This window comes from Myotis nattereri (assembly GCF_964212035.1).
Source record: "Myotis nattereri genome assembly, chromosome: 5".
NCBI classification, from domain to species: domain Eukaryota; kingdom Metazoa; phylum Chordata; class Mammalia; order Chiroptera; family Vespertilionidae; genus Myotis; species Myotis nattereri.
In genome coordinates, this window is record NC_138080.1 from 41,720,281 (window position 1) to 41,742,471 (window position 22,191).

Below are 22,191 nucleotides of genomic sequence, written 5' to 3' on the forward strand. Positions count from 1 at the left end.
TTGACCCTGTGATCCCACTTCTAGGAATATATCCCAAGAAACCAGAAACACCAATCAGAAAGGATATATGCACCCCTATGTTCATAGCAGCACAATTCACCATAGCTAAGATCTGGAAACAGCCTAAGTGCCCATCAGTAGATGAATGGATTAGAAAACTGTGGTACATCTACACGATGGAATACTATGCTGCTCTAAAAAGGAAGGAACTCTTACCATTTGCAACAGCATGGATGGAACTGGAGAGCATTATGCTAAGTGAAATAAGCCAGTCAATGAAGGAGAAATACCACATGATCTCACTCATTCATGGATAATAGAGACCATTATAAACTTTTGAACAATAATAGATACAGAGGCAGAGCTGCCTCAAACAGATTGTCAAACTGCAGCGGGAAGGCCGGGGAGGGTTGGGGGGCAGGAGGTAGGGGGGTAAGAGATTAAAAAAAAAAAAGAAAGAAAAAATAAATAAGTAAATAAATAAATATTTATGTTCTATTGAGATTGAGGCACAAAGGGTGCTACACTGTCCTCTTGTCATTGTCTATATCAGCCAAAGAAGGATTTTACAACCATTCTACTCATTTGAATAATCCAAAGGAGGAGGATTACTGACATGGAGTGCTCTTAAAAGGATGGCAGTTAATAGAATTGGGATGAGCTATGCTCACTGAGACTACAGAGCAAAGGTTTACGTCCCTAGATGGGACGGTGCTTTTACCGTTTTTCTAGTGCTATGCATTTCCTCCCACCAGACAGGACAAATACATTCCATTTAACTTATAGTATTGGTCTTCAACTTGGTCCTATTTTACATGTAGGACCTACAAGAGTTTGGCATTCTTCTCCCATAGTGTAGCTGACCACTAAGGAGGATCTAGGGATCTGAATGATATCTTTGATACCAAGACGTTCTTGGGTCCATCCTGAACATTTTCAAAGCTCATGAATAAGCCCATAGATTATGAGATGCCTGGAGCAAGAAACCAAGTGTCTGGATATAACTCCTGAAAAGGCTTCATGTACAGGATGATTTCTCCCATTTAGTTTGATAATGACTTGGTAATCATGGTAGGACTGTGCGGAAACTGTCTCCACGGAGGGGACGGGGGGAGGGGGGGATTTAATTTTAGAAACTTTGTCAAAATAGATTCCTTTGAATTGGGTGTGGGGCTTCATGCTGCTGCTCCCATAATGATGGTCAACATCAGGAGGCCAATCAATGTTTCCAAGATCCCGCCAGCCACTCTGGTGCCTCCCTTACTATTTCCTCTAGAACTTCACAAAAGTTGTAGCAATGAAGGAGAGATTCCAGGGATAGTAACACAATAACATTTTCCTGACTGTGTTGTAGTGGGAGAGAGAGAATAGAAACTTGTAGAGGAAAGGAAAATGTGAGAAAATACTAGGAGATTGAGTATAGTGTTCTAATGCAGGTCAAACCCAAAATCACTGCCTCCTACTTCTGAATCTGGAAACAGGCCAATGAAGCAATGAAAACACAGCTCACATCTTTTTATATTAATATGTATAATTATAGCTAATGTGCACTGAGCAGTTACTATATGCCTGCACATAGCACTTTACATGAATAATTTCATTTTCCTGCACAAGAAGTCTATGAGGTACCAACGTTATCATCATTTTACTAATAGGGAATGTGGTATTTAAAGAGGCTTAGTAACTTGTCCAAGCATACTTGTTATCAATCCTGTATTCTCTTAATTCTGGATCCCACACAGCTTCCCACTAGACTTTTGCCAGAGGATGTTTTCTGTGAAATGCTTCTGCTCTGTGGGGCTCCCTCAGTTTGTCCTACACACTAAGGCAGCTTCCCAGGTCTTACACCGTCTCAGGACTTAGATGAAAGGCAGCCAGGTATAACAGAAAGAATGAAGAGTCAAAACCTTTTCCAGCAGATGTACTTGCGAGACAGGCAAACCTGAGCTAATCATTTGGCCTATCAGAACCTCAGATATAAAGCAGGAATAATATTTTCTCTTCCAACCTGATAGTTATTAGTATAAGAATCAGAGTGGGCTTGGGGGGCTTAATCTGTTTGGGTAATCTTACCCATGACCCCTGTTGGGTGGGTGGTTTCTAGGTATTTCCAGAGGTTAAAAAGAAAGATTATCAGGGAGCAGTCTTAGAACATTAATGTAACAAACTCACTCATCTTCCTTCTCCTCTCTAATCTCTCCTTAATGAAAATTAGCTGAAAATGAATGGCAGATTTCACAGTTATCTTGGGGTTCTCACTTAGCCTCTTGATTGCCTTACCTGCCAAATAAGTATGATCTCTACTGTCCAATACAGAGTACTAGACACATGTGGCTATTTCAATTTAATTATTAAAATTTTAGTTCTTCAGTCATACTAGCCACATTTCTTTTTTAAAAAATATATTCTTATTGATTTCAGAGAGGAAGGGAGAGGAAGAGAGAGATAGAAACATCAATGATGAGAGAGAATCATTGATTGGCTGCCTCCTGCATGCCCCACACTAGGCATCAAGCCCGCAACCCAGGCATGTGGCCTTGACCAGAATCGAACCCAGGACCCTTCAGTTGACAGGCTGACGCTCTATCAACTGAGCCAACCCGGCTAGGGCCATACTAACCACATTTTAAGTGATTACACAAGACTAGTAGCTACTGCGTTGGCAATACAGAAATAAAACATTTCCGCCATCTCAAAAAGTTATATTGGACAGCAATGATTTGGATCATTTGTAAAGGCCAGTCCAGCTCCAACTAAGTTCCTTGTTTCTTATATACTCTGAGTAAAGTCCTCTTGTATTGGATATGTAAATATATGTGCACCCCATGTTAAAGAAGGAGTTGGTGCTTTAGTCAACAAAATATACAACAACTTTGGCACATTATATGTGTTACGTAGTTTTAAATTTCTAACTGAAACATTTCCTGGGGCAATATATTTACACTAAAATTCTAAAAGAATTATTTTACTGGAGTAGAAAGACGCTCTTTAGTAATACCAATTTTTTTCTCACTTCCTTTCTAATCTAGTAGGGTTTTTTTATATATATATTTCTTTTTCATGTAACCTAATTCTATTTTAGACAAGTAGATAAAGAGGACAATTCTGCCGAATAACCTTGTAATCTAAAACCTGTAGCAGTTCTCTGAGAAGCAGCTGCTTCATCCCTAGGGCTATCAGGCATTTCAATTAGTAAGCTGAAGAAAAAAGCACATTCGTTTCCATTCCATTTTTTTAAATGCTGACACATCACTCAGTCATTCATAAACTAAAAATAAACACAAAAATCTCCTGGTACTTCAAGACCAAAAGTCAAAGTTTAAACTTTTTCAAGACTGTTTTACCAGGTTTCTTTATTCTCTCTGACCATCTGACAATACTTAAGAATATTTAATTCCCCTTCCTCCTTCCCTCCTTCTCTTTCTTTTCTTTCTTTACTTTTCTGTCTCTCTCCTTCTCTCACTCTTAAAGTGTGCTAGCTTTATTCTCCCTACATCCTGTTTTCAAAAATTATTATAGATGCAATGACACCACACTATAAAAAGTTTGGAAAACTGGAAAAAAATGGTGTGTGGGGGGGGGCATCTGTAATTCCATGTCTTCTTCAAATGGCTATTAGCACTTTGGTCTATTGCCCATTAAATCTTCTAACATAGTACTTGTTTTTGTATAATTATAGTATGCACACAAATGTATACTTCTCTTTTCAAAATAACATCTCTAGCCCGGCCGGTGTGGCTCATTGGTTGAATGTCGACCTATGAGCTTGGAGGTCACAGTTCAATTCCCTGTCAGGGCACATGGCCAGGTTGTGGGCTCAATCCCTAGTAGGGGGTGTGCAGGAGGCAGCCAATCAATGATTCTCTCTCATCATTGATGTTTCTATCTCTTTCTCCCTCTCCCTTCCTCTCTGAAATCAATAAAAAATATAAAATAACATTTCGATTTTTTACATTTACCAATATAAAACTGGAGCTTTAAATAGAGCACTTATTTGTTACTTCTTCCTTCTAAAAACAGTGCTGATGGCTAGGCGAGGAAATAAAAGTACCATCTCACTTTAAAATTGGCAAACATGACCTTCTAAGTGGTAACTGTCATTATGTACATATTTTCTCTCTTTTTATTCTTTTTTCTTCCTCTCTATTTTGCATGTTAAAAAAAATCTCAATAAATATTTGTTTCTGAAAGTTTACACCTCCCTGGGGCAGAATGAAATTGTTAGGGAGAACCATTTCAAAAGCTGTAACATCCAGCTGGGATCTTCCCACGGCCCTGATTGGGCCTTGCTTGGAGGTTCTGCAATCTGGGCTGCTCTGCTCAGAGCCATGAGGTCCCTGACATTCCTTCCTCTCCCTCCCCAAACCCTCCCCACTGTGAAGGCTGGCTTCCTTCTCCTCCTCATAATAAAAACTTAATTTTTCCAGTCTAGGACTAATAAAACAGCGTGTCTCTGGATCCAGCTGAGAGAAACATTTAAACTAGTAAGTCATCTCTATCTATAAAAATTTAATCTGTAAGGAAAGAAAAATCTAACAAGCCAAGACCTTTTGTTAACCACTTAACTTTAGGTTTAAGCAGACAAAGGGAGATTATTAACCCTCCAATGCATTAGAGGTTAAAATTGGTCTTAAGGTACAATATTTAGCTTTGAAGGTGAATTTCAGTTTTGCCTTCCCTTTTGCTGAATTGGTGGTTTTCCTTATGGTGAATAATGCCATCTTGAAATTTGATTTTGCTAATTTTTTTTCTAGCAGATCTCTTGATGGCTAGGTTCAAGTTTTATATAAAAGCCTCAATTGCTGAACCATAAAACTGGTACAGTTCTAAAGCTATTTTTTCAGACATAGGAACATGCAGAGCAATCATTTGTTGTCACTGTCTGGAGCCTGGGTGGCAAGAGAAAGCGTCTGAGGCTGTGATGGGAGCTTTGCCAACAGAAATACCAGCACCTAGATTGTGCTATTCTGCAGTACACCGTGTCCTCAAGGGATGTCACAATTACATTTCAAGAACACTCAAGGCTCCAACAGTAGCACGAGATCTCCTTTCCTGTTTCCTAATTCAGAGCCTTGCAGTGTTATTCACGCCTTCATTTCCTTTTGTGCTTCAAAAGAGAAATTACAGCCTGGTGTCAGCATGATCATCACCTGGCCAAAGTGGAATTATACCAGAGACAGGTAAAGCTGTACATTCTGATTCTAGACAATAATTTTGATTCCTTTTTTACTTTCCTTCCAATCACCCTGCATTCTCTGCATTCTCTGAAGTCTCTCTCCCTCCCCCTCCCTCCCCCTCCCTCCCCCTCCCCCTCCCCCTCCCTCTCTCCCTCTCTCATTTCTCTATCTCCAGCTCTTTCTTCCCCTCTCTTCTTCATGCTACCCCCATAAATAAGACTGCAGGCTCTTTGGGCCTCAGGAATCCAAGCAAATACCTAAATGAGCCTTGAAGCACCACTCAGTCAGGCAGCTCTATCTGCATGCAGCACCACTGCTTCCCACCAAAGGAAAGAGAGATCAAATTCAGTATATTCAGAGGGGAAATGAAAGGATTTGTTGGTTTTTGTTTTGTTTTTCCCCCCTAGGGTTATGAATATTGTCTTTGAATCATAGCCTCCGTAGGTGCTTGATAATTTAGGTCTAAACCATCTTGCCTGTCCCATTGAAATATTAAGTCACCAGATCAATGACAATATAGTTAGGACACATTATAGTAAATAATAATGATAACAATTAACTTTCCCCATTTATGCTTAGTACATGTATCATGTGCTGTAACTCTCCTTCCACACCCTGTGAAGCACATCTGCTGTTTCTCATGCTGCCTGAGAGCAAACACAAATTTACGCAAATGTACTCCATTCTGTAATGTGATTATGGGGTGTTGGGAGAGGGCAGGAGGGAAGGGGGAAAACATAAACAGAGACAGATAGAAAGAAGCTGCCCAGCCAGCATGGATCAGTGGTTGAGTGTCAATACTGATTCCTAATCAGGGCACATACCCAAGTTGCAGGCGCAATCCCCGGGGTGGGGCATGCAGGAGGCAGCCAATCATCATTGATGTTTCTATCTCTCCCTCTTCCTTACTCTCTTAAATCAATAAAAATACATATTAAAAAATAAAGAAGCAGAGAAGTGTGTGTATACAAATATAACCTAGACTTCAGAAAGAAGAAAGATAGTGCCTGACCGTGTTCTCCCTAACACATTCTCTAAGTGTACAGGTATACATATAACTGCCATGGTCTTCATATTGTGTCATTTCAAGTGGCTCCCAGATTTGTTCCTGTCAATACAGGAAAAAAGAAAATCCTGCTGAAGATTGAAAGAAACCAATGAATCCTAGAGTCTATAGCTATGTAAGTTCTATGTACTATTATATGCAGTTATATTGTAAGAGAGAGATGGTACATTGAAACATGTTCTTATTCCTTTTTTCCCCATCACTTTCTTGCATATGACATTTCTCCCTCCTAACCAGAGGATTCCAGCTGCTTAAAGGAGCATTAAAATTATTGTAGAAATGTAAAGAGAAAGAAAGCTTTTGACTTCCAGAAGCAGGTTTTTGAAACCCACAGAAACATACTAGGCTTGAAAGTTAAAAGTTAGAGAAAAGGGATTTTTAAAGCCTTAAATAATTCCTCTACATCTCAGCAGCAAAACGTGCAGGATTGGTCATAAATTTACTCTAAGCCATCAGCAGGAAGAACTAAGGATGGGCCATAAAGAGCACTGCAACCAGAAAGGGAAGTTTGCATGTAATGAGTTGTTTTACAATGTTAAGGTTATGATGGAGTAATAATCATGAGATGAATGAGATGAAGTGGCCTGAAGCACTTAGCACAATACCCATCATGTGATAAAAACTCACATGTTGATACTTGCCACACTACCTAATAAATATTACCTCTCTACTTGTCTGCTCTGCCCCCCACCCCCAGACCGTACTTGTATTGAGGGCAAGAATTCTGTTTTGCTCAGTGGTGCATCCTCAGCTCCTATTACACAGCTTGGTGCTCCATAAATATCTGTGGAACGAATGAACCTTAATGCTTCTCCTAGACAAAGATGTTCAGTAAGAGGTCAAAACTTGGGCTTGCTCTTAGTCATCTATCTACATAACACCACCTCAAACACCATTCTGTTTGTGGAAAAGAAGACACAAATCGAAATTAATCATCTGCATTTTAGGTTTGATAAGGATGCAATTTCTTTTTACTCTCAGGGTGATAACATAATGATATGGACTACAGGAAATGTGAAGGCCTCTCTATCTTTAGTGAGCTCTTTGAGATGCAAATAACATCTGTCCTGCATGATTTAGGCATTCCCTTGCCTGAGGACAGAGGCCTTGGCCAGGCCATCTCTGAAAGTGCCTTCAGCTCTATTACCTATGATGCTACTAACCAGTTAATATTTTTCTGTAATTTGCTCTTAGAAACTGCCTAATAATACAGGTTCTTTCATACAATTTGGTGATGTGACATTAATCTAATACTATGTAACCACTTTGCCTGCTCCATCAATGTCACTTACTCTATGACCCTGAAGAATTATTCAAGGACACCTTTCCTTTTCTTCAACTAAGCAAAGACCATCTTTAGGGCCCAAACCTCAATTATTTAATACCTACCTGGAGTTTCAGATTCTCCATGTACAAGCCCTTATAGTCCTTTGTTTCCTACTTTCATCCCATCCAATTATATTCCTTTTTGCTGTGATGAACTAAGTAGATTGCTAACCATAAGGACTGAATCAAGAATCTGTGTGTCAGAGCTTCCAAAATATTTGAAAATGCCAAACCTCACTGTAAACCTGTGTCCATCTGTCCCTTAGTAGCACAGCCTGATATCACTAAACCCAAAATACAGACTAAGAAGAGAACCTCTAGTTAGAGGATCTCCGTGGCTCAGTGGCTCATTTCTTCTCCACCACCCAATCTCAAATCACACGAAACAGAGATCAGAACTGATTATCTGAAAGAAGTTTATTGAGGCAATAAACATCATAGCTTCACAAAACAGATGAATTTTTCTCAAGGAAAATTAAAGTCTATGTGGATCTTGAAAGTCTGAGCCAAAGGTAGCTCTTTTGCTGCCAACAACTTACACACTATTCAGCTTTGCCTCTGCTTATCTTCTTTATACTTTAAAAATTAAGTAATTTGGCCCTAACCTGTTTTGCTCAGTAGATAGAGCATCGGCCTACAGACTGAAGGGTCCTAGGTTCAATTCTGGTGAAGGGCACGTATCTCGGTTGCAGGCTCCCAGCCCTGGTGGGGGCGTGTGTGGGAGGCAACCAATTGATGTGTCTCTCCCAAATTGATGTTTCTCTTTCTCTCTGTCTCTCCCTTTCCCACCTATTCTCTCTAAAAATCAATGGAAAAATATCATTGGGTGAGCATTAAAAAAATAAAATAAAATAATTATTTTAAAAAATTAAGTGATTGAGATTGGCATTCAGTAATAGCCATAACTGTCACGTATGGGTGCCTAATATGTGCCAGGCCCACTAGCCAGGTGGTGCCACCTATACATAGTCCACGTGGAAGGCAGCCCTAGAGTGTGTAATGTTGCAGCCTAGCCCAGTGGTCAGCAAACCGCGGCTCATGAGCCACATGCAGCTCTTTGGCCCCGTGGCATGGGCCACAAAGTTTCAATCGCACTATAAGTGTGCGCCTGCTCGTATTTTGTGGAAGAGCCACACTCAAGGGGCCAGTTTGCCAACCACTGGCCTACCCCATCAAACAATCATACAATTCCATCCTTATACTCACATAGGGTAATATTATCACTCCCACTTACAGATGACAAAACAGGTTCATTGAGGTAACACAATTTACCACGGTCACACAGTAATAAAGAACTCAGGTCTGATTCCAAAGGGCCTGCTGTTGTCAGATATCTGGCTCCACACTTTGGGACTAAAAAATAAGCAAGTGGACCTGGTCTTTAAGGACTCTGATATGCAATTTGAGAAAACAATACAAACTCACATAAAATTAAATAGTAATGAAATAATGTTTCAAGTAAAAAGAGAAAATGTGTCACAAGGCAAAACATGACTAATTTTTAAATGGACCATCAGACACTAATTGGTACAACCATTTAAAGGAAAGGGAGATCTATAAGTATATAAAAGCTCTGGTAAACACACTCCATGTATTAGAAATCCTACGTAATAAAGAGCTAATATACAAATGGTTGTCACTCCCTCATGCCATAACAGCTCAGAGACTCAACACTGGGAAGAGGGGAATGGGGACCAGCCAGTCACAAATGAGCTCACAAGAGAGGAATGGGGAACAGCCAGGCTGTGGTCCAAGAGAGGGACAAGCCGCATACCCTGCGGTCCCAGGTGCCTGTGGCTGTGGCCCGGGCAAAGCTGCCTGCCCATGGTCCCCTGCAGTTGCAGCTGGCTCGGGCGAAGCCGGCCCAGGTCCTGGGTGCCTGCTGCTGGCCAGAGGGAGGAAAGCCCAGGTCCTGGGTGCCTGCAACCAGCTGGAGGAGGGAATCCTGGATCCCGGGTATGGGGTGAGGCAGAGGCGGTTAGGGATGATCAGGCCAGCAGGGGAGCAGTTAGGGGTGATCAGGCTGGTAGGGGAGCAGTTAGGGGCAATCAGGCAGGCAGGCAGAGGTGGTTAGGGACAATCAGGCAGGCAAAGGTAGTTAGGGGCAATCAGGAAGGCAGGAAGGCGAGCGGTTAGGAGCCAGCAGTCCCAGATTGCAAGAGGCAGTCGGACATCCCCCAAGGAGTCCTGGATTGGAGAGGATGCAGGCTGGGCTGAAGGACCCCACCCCCATGCACGAATTTCATGCACCAGGCCTCTAGTCTATATATATAAAAGGCTAATATGCAAAGTGTCCCCACGGGAGTTCAAACGGGAGACCAGAAGTTCTATCGCTCGCTATAACATGCGCTGACCACAAGGGGACGACACAGAACGAAGGAAGGCCCCAGCCGGCAGCCAGAAGGCCCCAATCGTCCCTGATCGCCAGCCAGGCCTACGGACCCTACAATGCATGAATTTTGTGCACCGGGCCCCTAGTTTCTAAGTAAGTGCCTAAAACTGGAAGAAGCACAAAGCCAGAGAAAAAGATAAAAATATGACCTCATTGCTCCTGCAAATAGCCATTGGAAGAAAAGCCAGAAGACATTTACGTACAGGGAAGAAATGATAACAGTCCAAGGCAAAAATGTCAGAACTCTGTGAGAACGATTTGATGTGATTCCCTTTCCTTTAGAAAGTTTTTATTTCAGATTTAGCTTAAGGCCTTGGGAGCTCAGTATTTAAAATGTGTGAAAGGTATTATCTAAAATGAAAATGCTGTAGATGGTTTGGGTTTTCTTTTGTAATTTAATACAAAATTAGCTTAAAGAACTATGATTTTGGAAAAAGAATATTGAAAGATTTTTTTAGTTTAAGACTGATAAGTAGAAACTGCACTGGAAAAATCTAAATAGTAACTTCCAATTTAATACTAATGTTGATGGGTGTGAAAATTAAAACATTACATTCCTCCACGTTCTAATATGTAAGTAAAGGAGATGTTGATTAATACTACAGTTTTCTCTTATAAATCTGCATCGTAGGTAGCAGTTATGTGCACTTTTGAGAAAAATCAAGTAAACTAGGGTTTATAAGAAGCCTAGAAAGAGAATATTAAATTTATATCTGAGCTCTGATTCTTTCATATGCCAGAATGGTGCTGCTTCCTTTGAATGGTTAAGTAAGTGTTTTGTTAGCCAAAACATATTACAGTAGACAAAACTATGACAGCAGAAAAAGTATGGCCCACACAGTTATATGTGACTAAAGAAGGACTAACATTTTATAGACCTTAGTATGCAATCATTTTCATATGCATTTAATTTTCAAATTAAATGCATGCTTCCTTTGAATGGTTAAGTAAGTGTTTTGTTAGCCAAAACATATTACAGTAGACAAAACTATGACAGCAGAAAAAGTATGGCCCACACAGTTATATGTGACTAAAGAAGGACTAACATTTTCTAGACCTTAGTATGCAATCATTTTCACATGCATTTAATTCTCAAAAACACCTTTGTGGTAAATATTATTTTTAGCCCCAATTTATAGATGAGAAATTAGCTCATAGAAGTTAAATGAGTTATCAGGTAAATTGCAGAACCATACTTAGACTCCTGTATCCCAATTCTAACTTCAAGAGCTTGCGACAAACCATTGAAACTGACTTATTCTATTAGTAATATACATGCCCCTTCTTCATATCTATTGACTGCTGGAGAAATTTGATTAACCCTTCTAAGCTAATATGATTTCATCATTCAAGGCATAAAGGATTCCAAAATGTGACTGCATTCTGATGCAGAGTCCAAAGGAATGAAATTAAAGAAAACTACTGGCATTGGAACCAGACAGGCAGCCTAATTGGACTTCCACTTTTCACTGCCAATGTGAACTACAAGAAGTAGTTTAACCTCTTTGGACTTCAATTTTCTCATTTATAAAATAAAGATAATAGGACCTAAGTCATTGGGTAGTTTTAAATAAAATACTGTCCATTCATTTATCAATGGATAAAGAAGATAGTACATGTATACAGTGGGATTTAGCCATAAAAAGAATAAATGAAATATTGTCATTTGCAATGACATGGATAGACCTAGAGGGAATTATGCTAAGTGAAAAAAGTCAGACAGAGAAAGACAAATAGTATATGATTTCACTTACATGTGGAATCCAAAAAGCAAAATAAATAAACATATAAAACAGAAACAAACTCACAGATACAGATAACATTTTGATGGTTGCCATATGGGAGGGCGATTGGAGGAATGGATAAAAAAAAACAAAGGCAGGCATTAAGAAGCACAAATTGCCAGTTATAAATATAGTCATGGGATATAAAGTACATCATATACAGGGAATATAGTCAATAATATTGTAATAACTATGTACAGTGTCAGGTGAGTACCAGTGTTATCAGAGTGATCACTTTGTAAGTTACAGAAATGTCTAATCACTATATTGTACACGTGAAACTAATAGTGTATGTCAACTGTAATTGACAAACTAAAAATTATTTTAAAAAAGCAAAATATTGTATAACAATATGTAATGCTCAGAGAATCCTATAAAATAAAGAGGTAATATGCAAATTAACCCTCATGCCCTCACAAGATGGCTGCCTACGACCAGGCCAGCAGGGGGGTTAGTGAGGGACAACCAAAGGACTGAACAAGCAGGCTGCGTGGGGCAACCAGGCCAGCAAGGGGGCCGTGAGGTGTGACCAGGACAGCAGGGGGGGCAGTTGGGGGCAACCAGGTTGGCAGGGGGGGCAGTGAGGGGCGACCAGGCTGGCAGAGGGGGGCAGTTGGGGGCGACCAGGCCAGCAGGGGAGCCAGTAAGGGGTGACCAGGCCGGCGGGGGAGCCAGTAAGGGGTGACCAGGCCGGCGGGGGTGGGGGGGCAGTTGGGGGCGATCAGGCCAGCAGGGGGAGGGCAGTTAGGGGCAACTAGGAAGGCAGGCAGGTGAGCGATTAGGAGCCAGCGGCCCAGGATTGTGAGAGGGATGTCCGACTGCCAGCTTAGACCTGGCAGTCAGACATCCCCTGAGGGGTCCCAGATTGGAGAGAGTGTAGGCTGGGCTGAGGGGACCCCTCCCCCCCATGCACGAATTTCATGCACCTGGCCTCTAGTATAATATATGCTCAATTAATAGTAAGTCTGCTGCCATCATTTATTCAAAAAGTATCATATTGAGTGTGTATTAGAAGATGGGAATATAAAGAGAATGTGGTTCCTATCCTCATAAATGATATATTTCAGCAATAGTTACTTCCACAATTTTTATCATAAACTCATTATTTAAAAATTTCTGAGCCACTATCCTAAATACATAAATGTATATAAGATTTTATAAATTATATGCACATACTACTATGTGCTAAAAATTATGTGGTTTACAAAAAATACACAATAAATAACTGCAAAAGAATAAACAAGACTGGATTATCTTATATTCCCCTTGGAATGTACATTTTGAACGAAAAGTCAGCAAACTTTTCTATAAAGGGCCACATAGTAAATATTTAAGGTTTTGCAAATGTCACATCTCTGTTGTGTGTTTTTCTTTGCTTAAAAAAATTATTTAAACAACCCTTTGAAAATGGAAAGCAATTCTTAGCTCCAGGGCCTACTTGGACAGTAGTTTGCCCATCCTTGTTTTAGACCGTAGACTGTTTTAGAATAGATGATTCCAGATAATGAGCTAGTAAATAAACAAATACTATAGCAAGTACTATGAATCAAATCAACTGTCGAATGCAATGGAGAATAAGGGAAAAGAGGCCAACCTTAGTTAAATTGGCCTTAGCTAACGAGAAGGCCACACTGATGCTGAGACCTGAAAGATAGGGAGGAGCCAGTCACAGAGGAGCAGAAGGAAAACTTCCTGGCAAAAGAGAAGAACCTATTGTACCAGGTGCTGAGGTGGAAAGAGCTTGCTTGTGGAAGGACTGACAGGAAGGTTTGTGCCTGGAACTTGTGAAGGAGAAAAGAACAAAGTGTAACATGTGGTTTGGGAGTCCGGCAGGAGCCAGCTTTGCAGACTTTGTAAAAGACTCCCTTAAAGTAAAGCATTTGGAGCAGAAATGGAGGTAAAGAAGATAAAATCAGCAGATTATCTGTCTCACGAATATAGACAAAGTGAAATAATAACCAGAAGGTCGTGGATCAAGGATTGACTTCTGGGGCAAAACGAAAAGTTAAAGAGAAATAGAAGGCTTTTATTATGTCCTCAAGCTATTTAAGACAATTATTAAACTTGTAAGTTCTTTATCGTTATTCAAGCTTGAAATAAATTCCTCACTGAGGCTTGTGTTCTGGCTTTCATTAACCAAACAATCCAAGTTTAGGACAAAACCCTCATCTGCCCACATATCTGTTGTTTTTTAAGTTTATTCTTTTCCAGTTTAAATTGCATTAAAATACTTTTTTTTGGAAGGCTGCACAAGAATAGCACTATTGCCTCTGGGGAGGGAACAAGAAAGTGTGTAGCATAGAGGTTGGAGGGAGATAATCTACCTCCAGAATTTTGAACCATGTGGCTCTAGTACCTATTCAAAAAAACAAATAAATTAAATTTAAATTTAAATTTTAAACTGCATTCTGTACAGCCCCAGAAAAAAATTAAATGGTTCTCTAAAAATTCATTTGACTGGCAAAACAGGCAATTTTGCAATTCCAATATTTTCAATAACTTTACAAAGCATGTATATATACAGTTAACAACATTATACATTTTATCATAAACTCATTATTTAAAAATTTCTGAGCCACTATCCTAAATATGATACCTAGAAAATGTATAAATTAATGAACAAATTTTAGTCTAAGAGAAAATAAAGCAGTACAGTTAGGAATTTTAAAGTCAACTTACTGGAAAACAATTTGGAAGTTCTTCAAAAAATTAGAGTTCCCATGTGATTGAGCAATTCTATTTCTAGATATATACTCATAAAAATTGTACATGTTTATAGCAGCATTATTCATAATAACCCAAAAATGGAAATAACCCAATCGTGGTGAAGGCCTGGGACAGGGTGGGAACCGGGTGGAGGGGGCAATGGAGGAATGAGTGTAATACTCTCAACAATAAATATATTTTAAAAAGAGGAAAAAAGTGAAATGAAGTACTGAGAAATGCTACCACATGGATGAATCTGGAAAAATTATGCTTAGTGAAAAAATCTAGTGATTAGAGACCACATAGTGTATGATTCCATTTATATAAAACATCCAGAATAGGCAAATTCATAGAAACTGAAAATAGATTAATGGTGGTCTGGGGTGGGGGGTGTCATGGGGGAGGCAGGATTGGGAGTGACTGCTAGTGGGTATTGACATTTTGGGGGGGTAGGGGTGGAGGATGCTCTAAAATTAAACTGCAGTGGTGGTTGCATAACACCATGAATATACTAAAAACCACTGCATTTTACACTTTAAATAGGTAAGTGGTATGGTATATAAATTCTATCTCAATAAAGCTGTGGTTTTTTAAGAACTTATAAAGGGTTACTCAAATGCCACATTGTAACCTAAGTTAGGATAGCAGCCACTTGAAAGACCAGCACTGCACCTGAAACTAATACAACATTGTATACCAATGATTATTTATCAAACAAATTTTAAAAAGACTAACAATGTCAATGTATATTTAAAAAGACTAACAATGTTGAAATTATAAAAATGGACACCAACAGGACATTCTTTTCTTATAAAAAAATTAGTTTGGATTTCTTACCTATTGTGCCAAAAGTATGACCTCTGTGGAGTTAGCTATTCTGAAGCACATCAGTTGCCTACAGTGATCCCCTTCACTAACTGCCCTCGACTGTGCAAGATAATGGGCTGAAGTGGAGAAAATATTACAAAACTATAAATAGTCCTGAAATCAATGAGAACGGCCGTTAGCAGGCACTTTGATCCTCACAGATACTCAGCCTGTGGGTGCCGGGACTGCAATTGCCTTCTGCCCAAAAAGAAGAACACAGGTCAAGAAACTGCAGAGAATCTACAAATAGATCATCTACCTGTGGGCCACGGATTATTTATAGCTCATTCCTCTAAATCACCCTCCATTCCTGATAGATTGTTTCACCAACAAACATGAGCAATGATTTCCTTTGTGTTATAAAATATTCCTGCTATTTTCTTTACATAGTCTTGTTTTGCCACCACAGTGTCTCTATTTCGTCAATAGTAAGGGAGTATAAAAGCATTAGTATTAATATTAAATCTATTAATATACAGAAAAATATTAGAAGAGTATCTGGCACATAGGATTTGGCTTGATAATTTTATTTTTTTCTGAAGAAGCGTATTTGTTTTAAGAAAAATCCTAAATATGTTTAATTCAGTTGTTCAGTTAGCCGTTAACTATTAGTAATCAATGAATGTCTAGTACATGCTATTTATAGCAACAAAGGAAGGAGAGATGACGTGTTATTTGAATTCAACAGAACAGAAAAGTACCAACAACACCCAAATTCTCCCAAAGTTCTGAGAAATCCAATCTCATTCATTTCAACAAATAGTCCACAACATAAGGCGCCTCTCTCTCTCTCTCTCTCTCTCTCTCTCTCACACACACACACACACACACACACACACACCACACACACCACACACAGGGTACTTCTTTTCTTCCATTAACATAGCTTTAGTTCTGCTTTCTCTGCTAAGAAAGTCCTATACCAAAATAGGCAGCCAGTATCCAGATGACTTTGTGAAGCAACATTTCTCCCAAGACAGTAAAAAAAATAAAATGCTAGCAGTACTTATGGATGAACTAGAAAACTTCCAAAATGTACCTTTTTATTATTATTATTATTATTATTATTATTATTATTGATTCCAAAGAGGAAGGGAGAGAGAGAGATAGAAACATCAATTATGAGAGAGAATCATTGATTGGCTGCCTGCTGCGCACTTGGGATCAAGCCCAGGTATGTGCCCCAACCAGGAATCAAACCGTGATCTCCTGGAATCAAACCATGACCTCCTGGTTCATAGGTCGATGCTCAACCATTGACCCACACCAGCTGTGCAAAAATGAACCTTTTTGTTTGTAACAAGAAATGCAGAAAATGTCTTAGTTACAAGATTCATCAAATTCAGAGATAAAGCAATAAAACTAAAACAGCAAACCACTTTTTCCTATATGTCTTAAAACAATGTTTACTTTGAAATTTCAAACTTTCAGGAAAATCTAGAGAATAAACTTTGCAAACAATCAGGTGTTTAGCCATCTATTTTTTGCAAAATTATATTGCAGAAGAGACTCCAATTTCCAATATTTTTTTATCCTCCTTTCCCTGAATCAAGGGCAAAATTGAGAATTATCTGTTCAATAATATGCTGTGTTATTGCCTATCCTTTCTTTTCTGCCTATTCAAATGCTTTTCAATGAATAGCCCCATTAGCTGTAATCTTATTTCTATGGAATGAATAATGGAAGCGTGGAGAAGAGCAGGTCTTACCCAAAGTCATGCAGTGGTAAATCAGCATCCAAGCTGACCTTATTGCAGCTGGTACAATTAGTACAATTTCAAACCAAGACTCCACCAGATATTGTTTTCATAAACAAAAGATAAGCCAATCACATCTTTAAGAAGATAGAAATCAGAAGAAAAAATGAAAATAAATGTTAGACAATTCAAGAAGTGAGAAACAAATAAAATAAATAATAATTTTAATCATCTGTGCCAGAAAAACATACTTTTATGTTCAAACATTTTTAGGAAATAATGTTCTCAATGACCTTTCATAAAATATGGAACTCCGTACACAATAATTCTCTAGTTTCAAAAAAGTTTGTAGATCAATAACTTGTAAAGCAATGTTTTCTATAGCAAGCCTGCTCCTCTTTACCTAGTTTCTCCCAGGACTCGAGATTTTACTTTTCTCTTTCATCCTAAATGAAAGTAGTAACTCTTATGGCTAATGTCCCAAGATATAAACTCTCAAATAAACAAACACAAACTGTGCAATACTGTGTGATTTATATCATTTTTCAGGAAGCAAAATATTAATCTTATCTGACAATTTCTAGTATATTTTGGGCCATAAATTCTGCTATATTCATCCATTATTTTTTCTTCACAACTCTCTTTTCTTAAATAGAAAAATGGTGGTTTAAATAAATAAACCAGGTCTCCACAACCACAAATTTAAGTATTACCTGTCTCTTTAGAAATAGGATATTAAGATTGATCTAGTTCCTTCTATTCTTAGATTTTTTTCTTTTATACTTCCCAACTCTTACTATCCTCCAACACAACCAAGAATCAAATAAAACAGAAATAAATACATGTTCCAAGGGCATTTACCTGGGAATAGGTTTGTTCTCAGAAGGACAAAGTGCATAACAGATCAAGTATTCCCCAAGGGCCCAATGAGAAATGAGCTTGCAAGTCACATAATAAGCACATTCACTCACATGTTCTTCCCATAAATCGAAACAATAAGGAGGAAGGTCAAAACACCTCTGCTCCCCTGGGAAAGAGATGGTACATTCTTTTTAAGAAAAACCGAGTCTGGCCAGTGTGGCTCAGTGATTGAGTATTGACCTATGAACCAGGAGGTCAGGGTTTGGTTCCCGGGTTGCAGGCTCAATCCCCAGTAGGGGGCATACAGTAGGTAGCTGATAGATGTGTCTCTATCATCAATGTTTCTATCTCTCTCCCTCCCCCCTCCTCTCTAAAAAATCAATAGAAACATTTTGTATTTTTTTAAAAAGCAAAACTGAAGCTTGTGATTTTGTCATTTGAGCATCTCACTAAAACTGGTATTTCCATCATAGGATATTTACCACCATCCTACTATACTCCTAGCTCAAGGAAAAATCTAGAAAACCCTTCAGAGCTACAGATAGCAAAGCACAATGTAACCTAAAATTCTCAAATAAGTTGAAAATCATAGCCATCATTTAGTGAGCATTGGCTATGTGCCAGGTACTTGGGGCTCATATGTGCTATATGCTCATCACAATCTACTGTCATTAACATGGTTTACAGGTAACAAAAGTCAGGTTAAGGAGGGCTAAAGAATTTAGTCAAGAAAACCAATAAATGGCCAGGCCTGGATTCAAAGTCATATCCACTTTAGTCATTTGTTCCACAAATATTTGACAAGAGCCTGCTATGAGCTGGGCACTGACTGCTCAAGCTCCTGGGAACATAGCAGGAAGCTTACATTCGAATAGGGGGAAAAGACAACAGACAAATATGTGTACATGTCAGTGACGGCAAACCTATGACACTCGTGTCAGAGGTGACACGCGAACTCATTTTTTTGGTTGATTTTTCTTTGTTAAATGGCATTTAAATATATAAAATAAATATCGAAAATGTAAGTCTTTGTTTTACTATGGTTGCAAATATCAAAAAATTTCTATATGTGACACGGCACCAGAGTTAAGTTAGGGTTTTTCTAAATGCTGACACACCAAGCTCAAAAGGTTCACCATCACTGGTATATGTGTACATACAGACACAGATGTATAGTCAGGAAGTGAGGATTATCATAAAGGAAACTAAAACAGACTGAGAAGACAGAGTGACAGAGCAAGGGGTGCAGTTTTGGATGAGGTATCCAGGGAAGGCTTCTGTGGGAAATGATGCCCGAACAGGAAATGAAGCAAATGAAAAGGCCATGCAGATACCTGGGTAAAGACCCTCCCAAGAAGAGGGAACATGAAAGCCAAGACTGTGAGGTAGTAGAGGGTGTAGTATGTTGAGGCAACAACAACAGCATAGTCTTGGGGCTCTCACAGTGAGCCAGAGGGAACAAGATGTGAGATAGGGCTGGAGGCAGAGCCAATGGAAAGATCTTTGGATCCTACTGTAAAGAGATAAGAAGCAGATGGGGGATTTTTGATCAGGGGATGAGATAATGTTTCACTCCAAAGCTACTAACCTCTCTGCTTCACTGCTATCCTCAGAGGAGACAATTTCCCCTTTCACTTGCCCACAACCTGCTTCATTGACACCTGTCCTAGGACCCAAATTGCCCTAGCCTGTTTCCCTGACCACAGTCATACAGAGATGTGGTCGTTGATGGCTTGTTACTGTCATCCTTCCTTCTGCCTTATGGAAACTTATGAGCCTTGTACCTCCCTCTGCTAAGGGCAACTTTCTGAACCCTCCCTAGAAAACACCAATCCAAGGGGATTAAAGACTAGAATACATTTTCCAAGTCGCAGCCCACTCCTCCCACTTCTCTGCATGTAAATATCCCCACTGTTGTTGTGCTTTGATATTTTCATCATGGAGCAGGATTAATTTGGATTCACAGTCCCAGCCACATCTTCCAGGACAAAGGACAATAGGCGTTCTAGTCACGCTCTAGATACTTCTGGGAGCTGGAGAAACAGCAGTAAACAAGATAAAGTCACTCTGCACCTGGAGCTTGCATCCCATGTGTATCTACACAGCGATTCTCTATCAGGAAAGGGTGGGCGGGTCTTTGTAGTTTGAAGAAGTAAATGAAATAAAATATTTTCTTTGATTTTAGTTACAACACTCTTTTTATTTTAAAATATTAAATAACTTTAAAGGAGGGCATGTTTTATGTTCACCAGGGGGAAAAAGGCTTTAAAAGGCTAAAAATAGTGCAATAGAGAGCATTAATAATACTCTTATTTTTGTTATATATACACTGAAGCAGTCACTTTAAAGGGAGAATTTCAAATGATAAAATGGGGAAGGTGTCATGAAACATGGACAGGGGAGATTATTTGAGAGCAAGCGAAGTCTCCTTAAATCACCCACTGACTGCTCCATGTACTCAAAGGCTGGCCCCGTTCAAACAGCGGACTTGGGGTTCCTTCTATTTGTGCATCCCTGACTCAGTGGTTACACCTTCTGTTCTTACCAGTACTGCTTTAATGTACTTTCACAACCACAACCCATGGTTAGATGTTCCCATAAAGTTATATTCAGCCTCTTTTCTTTATTAAAAACTAATTCTAAGGGCAGGCAATCAAGACACCTGGTCCTGTACTCTTATTCTTCAGAACACATAGAGCTATAGAGCAGAGGCCTCAAAACTACTGACTGGTCCATTTTTTCATCTCCTACTTGTCAACTGGCCCGTGTGTGTGATATATAATATTCACATACATCAATTTTATATGTATGTATAAATATGTACATATCTACACACATTACATATGTGTGTGCCTATATCAATATATCATATTCAGTAACTGCTCATTTTCTTTATCAGCATAAGTTGTTTCTTATCAGAGCTAAAATTCTCCTTTATCTTTTGACAGCACTTATGGCCATTATCCCGACAGACATTCACAACCACATCTTTCCGGACAAAGAACAATGCTCGAACCACTGTTTTCTAGGGTGGCAAGGTAACTCCTGGATATTGATCTCCCCCTCCCCAATATTTTTACTTCCTTCCTTTCATAAAAACATTATCAAAGAAGACTTCCCAATCTCTCAAGACCTTGGGGAGAGTGGAGATGGAGGGGGTAACACTTGCCTTCAGAAGGGTGTTTGTGGAGAACCACCCTCCCCATGCCGATGCTGAGCTATCTTCTCAATGCCTCCCCCACTGTAGCTCCTGGGTCCAGGAGCATGCATCCCCCAGTCTACTCCCTAGAGAACTAAGCCCAAGAGGACGGCAGCACAAACGGTTAAAGATCAGACTGATGTCTGAGAAAGAGGCTTATTAATCTGGGACATTTTTACCCTTCAGCTGTTGCATGTGGAAACAAATACACATTCCACACTCTCCCAGAACAGGTGAAGGAATTTCATAAGCAACTGGTCAGCTGGGTGGCTTTACACTGACTTTCCCATCCGTTTGACATTTCTTTTCTTCCCTTCTCTTCTTTCTGGCAGCAAATTTCTAATCCTTATTGTTTTCTATGGCTCACATCTTCTACAAATACAAATTTATTGAGGAACTGACTGCATGCTCTGTGCTTGCTGCTATCCTATCTAATAATAGAGAAACAGGGTAATTGACCATAACTTCACTACCCTTCCCATTGGCTAATCAGTGAGATATGCAAATTAACTGCCAACCAAGATGGCGGCCGGCAGCCAGGCAGCTGAGGCGAACAGGAGGCTAGCTTGCTCCAGTGACGAAGGAAGCCAAGGTTCCCCGCCTGCCGCTGCTGGGCTCTGAGCTCCAGATGCGACAATGTTGCAATTATAGAAGCTAAACAAACCCAGAAACCTGCTTTCAGCCACCAGCGGGCTCAGAGCTTAGAGTGCCAGTGATGGCAACAGAGTTTCAATTATACAAGCTACACAAACCCAGATACCTGCTTTCAGCCAGCCATGGCCTCAGAGCTGGAACTGGCTCTCAGCTCCAGTGACAGCTATAGAAGGTAAATAAATCTCAGAATTAAAAAAAAGAAAAAAAAAAGAGGCTGGGAGCTTCAGTCGCCCGCCAGCCTGAAAATGGCCCTCAGCCCCTCACCCAGACTGGCCAGGCACCCAAGCGGGACCCCCATTCTGATCCAGGACACCCTTCAGGGCAAACCAGCCAGCCCCCACCCGTGCACCAGGCCTCTATCCTATATAGTAAAAGGGTAATATGCAAACTGACCCTAACAGCAGAAAGACTGGGAATGACTGGTCACTATGACACACACTGACCACGAGGGGGCAGACCCTCA